Consider the following 6,006-nt stretch of genomic DNA (forward strand, 5'->3'; position numbering starts at 1 on the left):
CAAGAACTACATGAGATCGTTCCCTATTACCTCTAGCTCCAAGTACCCCTCCCTCCAGTTACCTTCTTTATTTTATAAATATTTTACATACATGCATGTATGCATACCCACACGCCATCTTTCTCAAAAGAATATAAGCAGGTCAGGGCCTGTTTAATTTTTGTCACTGTATCATCAGTACATGGTCTGACATACTTTTTTTGTATATTTTTTTTTTGTGGGGCTATGGGGGTTAAGTGACTTGCCCAGGGTCACACAGCTACTAAGTGTCAAGTGTCTGAGGCCAGATTTGAACTCAGGTCCTCCTGAATCCAGGGCCGGTGCTTTATCCACTGAGCCACCTAACTGCCCCCTGACACATACATTTTTAACAAATGTTTTCTGACTGATGTTCTCCCTAAACTTACATTTTCTTGCACAGTGCTTACATTACTTTCTTCCCAAATTCACACTCTTTCTTAACAAGAGCATGAATATATTTTCAGCCCAAATTCTGTTTTCCTTGATGGATGTGTTCTCTCTGAACATACACTTCCACCATAGTAACATTTACACAAGCTCATCTTGAGAGCATATTTTCTTCAATTGTTAGAACTTGAATGTGCACTTGAATCCCAAGAGCAATATTTATTAGAAAAATAGTAATATAATGGGGGGTGAAGGGAGGAAGGAAGAGAATTTGGAACACAAAGTTATAAAATGGGCGTTGTAATTGGGCAAACAAATAAAATTCAAATATATGTATGTATATGTGTATATGTATATACACACACCAAAAAAATAGTAATATAGATGTGAAACATTTTTTGATCTATGGGAGTTATATTTTCATATTAACAATGAGTCACACCTCACATTTTGCTCAAGCAAAATCAAGATCGAAATGTTGCCTAGATCTGTTGGGAGCCCATACAGCATTAAGTCCTCCATACCCAGATGCGACTGTACACGTGCTTCTGGAACTTGCACACCCCCTAAAAAGAACACATTCCTGTCCCCAAACTCTCACTCTCTTCCCAATGCTGCACTTTCTTGGGCTCTTCCCAAACTTGCAGTTTCCCCAGAAAGACAGAAGCACTTGCAAGTGCTCACCCTATAGTCATCCCCAATAGAAACAGAACCAGAAACATCAGATGCTAGACTCCGAGATCCATGGGCCCTTCTGTGATGTTGCTGGGGTAGGGGGAATAGGTCAGTGAAGTAGACAGAAAGCAAACTCTCTAAAAGCAAATTATGAGCTCAAGAGTTTGGTGTGGTGGCTAGTTAATCAAAGAAAATAAGGATATCTTGTTTTTTCTCCTCAATGAATAACTAACTGATCAGGCTCTGGGTAAACACTGTCCCCCACAATTCGGTTCCCTGTCACCCAGCCTGTTCAGACAAGTTCCTATTGTCAACCCTCAAGGGCATGCCAGATGTTACCTACTGTAACGATTGGAGTGACGCCACCTGCTGGAGAGTTACTGTAGGAAAGCTCCGCCATGAGGAGAAGGCATCTGAGGGCAAGCCATGCAGCTTTTCCTTGGCATGAGGAAGTGAGGTTTGCTCGTGGGTACTGTCTATCAAAGCTACCAGCCAATTAGCTTGGAGCTGTGTGTGCATGTGGATGGGATGTTCTCAGTTTCACGGGAGGATTGTGGGAGGAAGGGGTGAGGCTGGCTCTCTTGCTCTCTTTTGTCAGGACTCTCTTGGAGAGCGGAGCAGAAATGCGGGCTTCCTTAGATTGATAACTGAATCTAGGCCTCTTTCTCTCTCTCTCTCTCTCCACCAAATTCTTATTGTCCTTAATAAATGCTTAAAAGTCTAACTCTTGCTAAAGCTTATAATTTATTGGCGACCACTCATTAGAGATTTTAGACAGACTAGCTAGAATTTTAGCCCCTTACACTACTAACTACACACACCAGAGCTGAGTGAGAAATAGTGTAGGTCAATGTATAGCATGATAGAAATACCTTCATAGAAGTAATCCTTTAAAAGGGGGTGGGGCTGGAGGGGGGAGGAAAAGTGAAGGAATATATGAGATATCCACCCATCACCCCTTACAGAAACAAAACGTTTTAAAGTCCCTTTTGCCCTGAAGTAAGTCAGACAAATAACTCTCTAGAATAGAGATGTGTGCTAGTTTATTTGGTGTTTTATATAAAACAATAAACTTGGGTCCACTCACTGTGCTGCCTTTAGGATTGGGATTTAAACTGGGGAGGGGAGGAAGGATGGAGGGACCATCCTTCCCCTGGTAGTTACCATTTGGGAAATAACCCGTTCTTACTCTGCCCTTTTTAGATTCTGAACAGTCAAAGTAGCTGTCAGAGCTCAGTTTGGTGGGGATAAAAGAAATTCAATACAAAAGTGGAAAGTTGGCCACTCTTCTAAAATTCATCTTAGTTCCTGTACCCTTATCATTCACTCCCTCTTCTGCCTCAGTTTCCTCATCAGCCATGCTGGAAAGGTATATGAATATGTGTGAGGAGGGAGCACTGCAACAATATGATTTGCTTTGTAGATGCCCTTTCATACCAATAATAGTTAACATTTAGAAAAAACTTTCACAATCTGGCTCCAACCCAAACTGGCTCTAACCCTACATTTCCAGACTGATTGCACATTAGACCCTTTCACATACTGTATGTTCCAGCCAAACAGCCAGCCCATTCTTCACTCAGCTCTCAAAGTGATCTTCCTAAAGTTTAGGTCTGACCCTGTCAGCACTGCCCCCCCACCCCAAACTCAATAAGCTTCGGTGGGCTCCCTATCACCTCTAGGATCAAATATAAAATCCTCTGGTATGGGTCAGCTAGGTGGCGCAGTGGATAAAGCACCAGCCCTGGATTCAGGAGTACCCGAGTTCAAATCCAGCCTCAGACACTTGGCACTTACCAGCTGTGTGACCCTGGGCAAGTCACTTAACCCCATTGCCCTGGGGGAAAAAAAAATCCTCTGGTATTCAAAACCCTTCCAAACCTACCCCCAAGCAACCTTTCTATTCTTTTTTCACACCTTCTATCCCCCCCCCCTTTTTTCTGTTCCTTGAACAAGACTCCCCATCCCCACTACTCCTGGCATATCCCTGTTCCTAGAATGCTCTCCCTCCCTCTCCTCAGCTTTTCCTAATTTCCCGGGCTTCTTTCAAGTCCCAGCTAAAATCCCACCTTCTATTGAAAGCCTTTCCCAATCCCTCTTAATCATAACTATCAGGCCTTCTCTCCGTTGATTCCCAATACAGCCAGTATATAGCTGGTTTGTACCATCCTTTGCATATTGTGCCCCCATTAGACTGTAAGCTGAGTGTGCCTCATCCTTCTTTGTACCCGAAGCATTAAGCACATTGCCTGGCATACAGTAAGCCTTTAATGGACAGTTTGTTAACTGGCATCATGGTCCTTATACACAACATTCCATCTCCCTCCTCCATGCCTTTGCAAGAGCTGGACCCAAATGCCTGTAGCTTCATTTAGGGAAGAGCCTAGGTGCCATCTTCTATGCCTTCAATGGTTAGTGTGCTCCCCATACAACCCCTCCACTACTTTCTATCTCTTTGTCCATGTTGTATGTCTCCCCTACCCCCAGTAGAATGATTTCCTCCAGGGCACGTACTTTTGTCTTTGTAGCCCCAGCACAAAATAAGTGCTTCAAAAATGTTTGTTGAACAAAGCAGACCCTTTGCCTCCAGGCCCAAAGCCATATTCCTAAGGCCCCTCACCTCCAGAGCTGTCTAAGAATAGGAACAGAGATTCAGGGGCCTGCTCTGTTATCATGAGGACCCTGCCTTCCACAGCTGTTCCCAGAATGAGAAGCTCAGACATCCAGATCTATGACCTCCAGGACCCAGTCTAAGAAAAAATCCCTCCTTCACACTGCCTGGATCAGAACCTCAGACACCAGGTCTCTAATCTATAGCTATTGAATCCCAACCATCTGGTTTCTCATCCATAGGATCAGAGCCTTAGACACCAGCTCCTTCACCCTCAAGACCTAGATCAAACCCAGAGGCTCAGACACCAGACCGTCACCTCAAGGAGCTTTAGACACCAGGCCCTTCATTTCCAGGAGAAAAGCCTCAGGTAGCAGATACAGCAAAGTGTCTTACACATGGCAAGTACTTAATAAACACTAGTTAAAAACAGCAACTCACCAATCCATAGAGGAGAAATGATCAACAATTTCTGGAGAATATTCAGTCTGGTGTGTTGGTAGCTAGCTATATAGAGAAAATCTGGTAGAAGTCACTGAATTACACATAACAGACCAATGGCACCACTGAGATTTTCATTCTCCGAGACACTCATTTGATAATCCTATAGAGGTGACCACAGACCATTTGTGGTTACTCTTTGGTTTCCTTTCGACGCTTTCATCACAGCATCAGGGGGAGGTGTATGGGGCAGAGGGAAGAAGGGATGAGGAGGGAGGGGACGACACAGAAAGTGGAGCAGAACCAGACACCTTTATGCTCACAAAAGTAAAGTTGGGATGTTAGATCTTCTCCAAACCTAAATAGCATTTAACTTTTTGTAAGTGGCAGTTAATTTAATTTAAAAATCAATTTGACATTTTAAATCATATCTGGGATACCTGAGGACTAAAGATCTCTTGGGGAATCAAATAATAAAGCTTAGGAATCATAATACTAGAAAGAAAAGAGGGTGTGCCCTTTGTATGGTGGCTGAAACAATATAACCCCATTTGGGTTCTAAACTTCTTACCACTGACTAGGCAAATATTTAAAGAAGAAAAACTATTAAAATTTTCTCTTCTTCACCTACTCTTGTTTAGAATATTAACAGTTAAGCTCATAATTAGGGTCTATAGGATGCTCTTCATATTCTGAGAATAAGATGCTTCAGGAAAAACACCCATCAAGAATACTCAACAGTGAAGCTATCCAGCGTGAAGTCACTTGCCTTTCTAGCTCCGTTCTTTTTTTTTTGGGGGGGGGGGGGGGGGCGGGGGAGGGGAGTGGCAGCGTGGCAAGGAGGGTTAAGTGACTTGCCCAGGGTCACACATCTAGTAAGTATCAAGTGTCTGAGGCCGAATTTGAACTCAGGTCCTCCTGAATCCAGGGCCGGTGCTTCATCCACTGGGCTACCTAGCTGCCCAGCCCCAATCTATTCCATTCTTTACCTCCCACCTAACTTTTTAAGCCATCTTGCAACTCTAGAACTTACTTTCCCTTAACAACCACATTGCCACAAGCTCTAGCCCCGCCCCATCTTCCCGCTCCAGCCTTAGCGGAAGGCAATCCCGCATGCAACTTTGCAATGGGAAGCCCACCATCTTTGAAGGCAGCCCACTCCCTATCTGGACTACTTTTACCTTATTTCTTCACATCGAGGGCAAGCTCCTGGGATCTTTTAGAACCTTCATTCTACAAACAAGCCCAACCCACCCACGCCTCCTTCCTCGCAATCTTTTAAAAGTCATTAAAGATGAGGCCCACATAAAGTAAAGAGCACCCTCCCTTGCTTTCCTTGGAGAAATACCTCCAGTGAGAAGGAGATCGAACCCTCCTAAGCCGCCCCTTCCACCTCGAGATACTTTTGTTACCTTTTCCTCCTTTCCTTACGCCGAGCTTAAACACCAGTGCTCCTAATTCTGCCCCACGCCGTGCCGCCCCCTCACCACCACCACCACCCCCAGCTGAATAAGCGTCCAACAGAGTAAAAAGCCAAGTAAAAGATGGCGGGGCATAGAGTTAATACCAGGCTGGGGGGGGGGGTAGGGAGAGAAGGGGCACTCACATTGTCGTGCAAACGGCAGCCCGTGCTCCGCTCTGCGCTCGCCTTCCACCAAACGGGCCACAGGGCCTCGATCGCCGGCCTCGTGGCCTGAAGGCCCGCTCCGCGAGGGACATTCCATTACCTCCTGGGTCGGCCCCTTCGGAGGACTCCGACGGCTAAGGAGATCGTCCTTGCTCCCATGGAGCCCAGCACACGGATGCCTTCCTGGCCCACCACCTCAAGCCTAATCCTTCTCCCACGGCGTCCCCCTTGCAATCCGGCAGGG

Source organism: Dromiciops gliroides, chromosome X (assembly GCF_019393635.1).
Source record: "Dromiciops gliroides isolate mDroGli1 chromosome X, mDroGli1.pri, whole genome shotgun sequence".
Classification (NCBI taxonomy): Eukaryota; Metazoa; Chordata; class Mammalia; order Microbiotheria; family Microbiotheriidae; genus Dromiciops; species Dromiciops gliroides.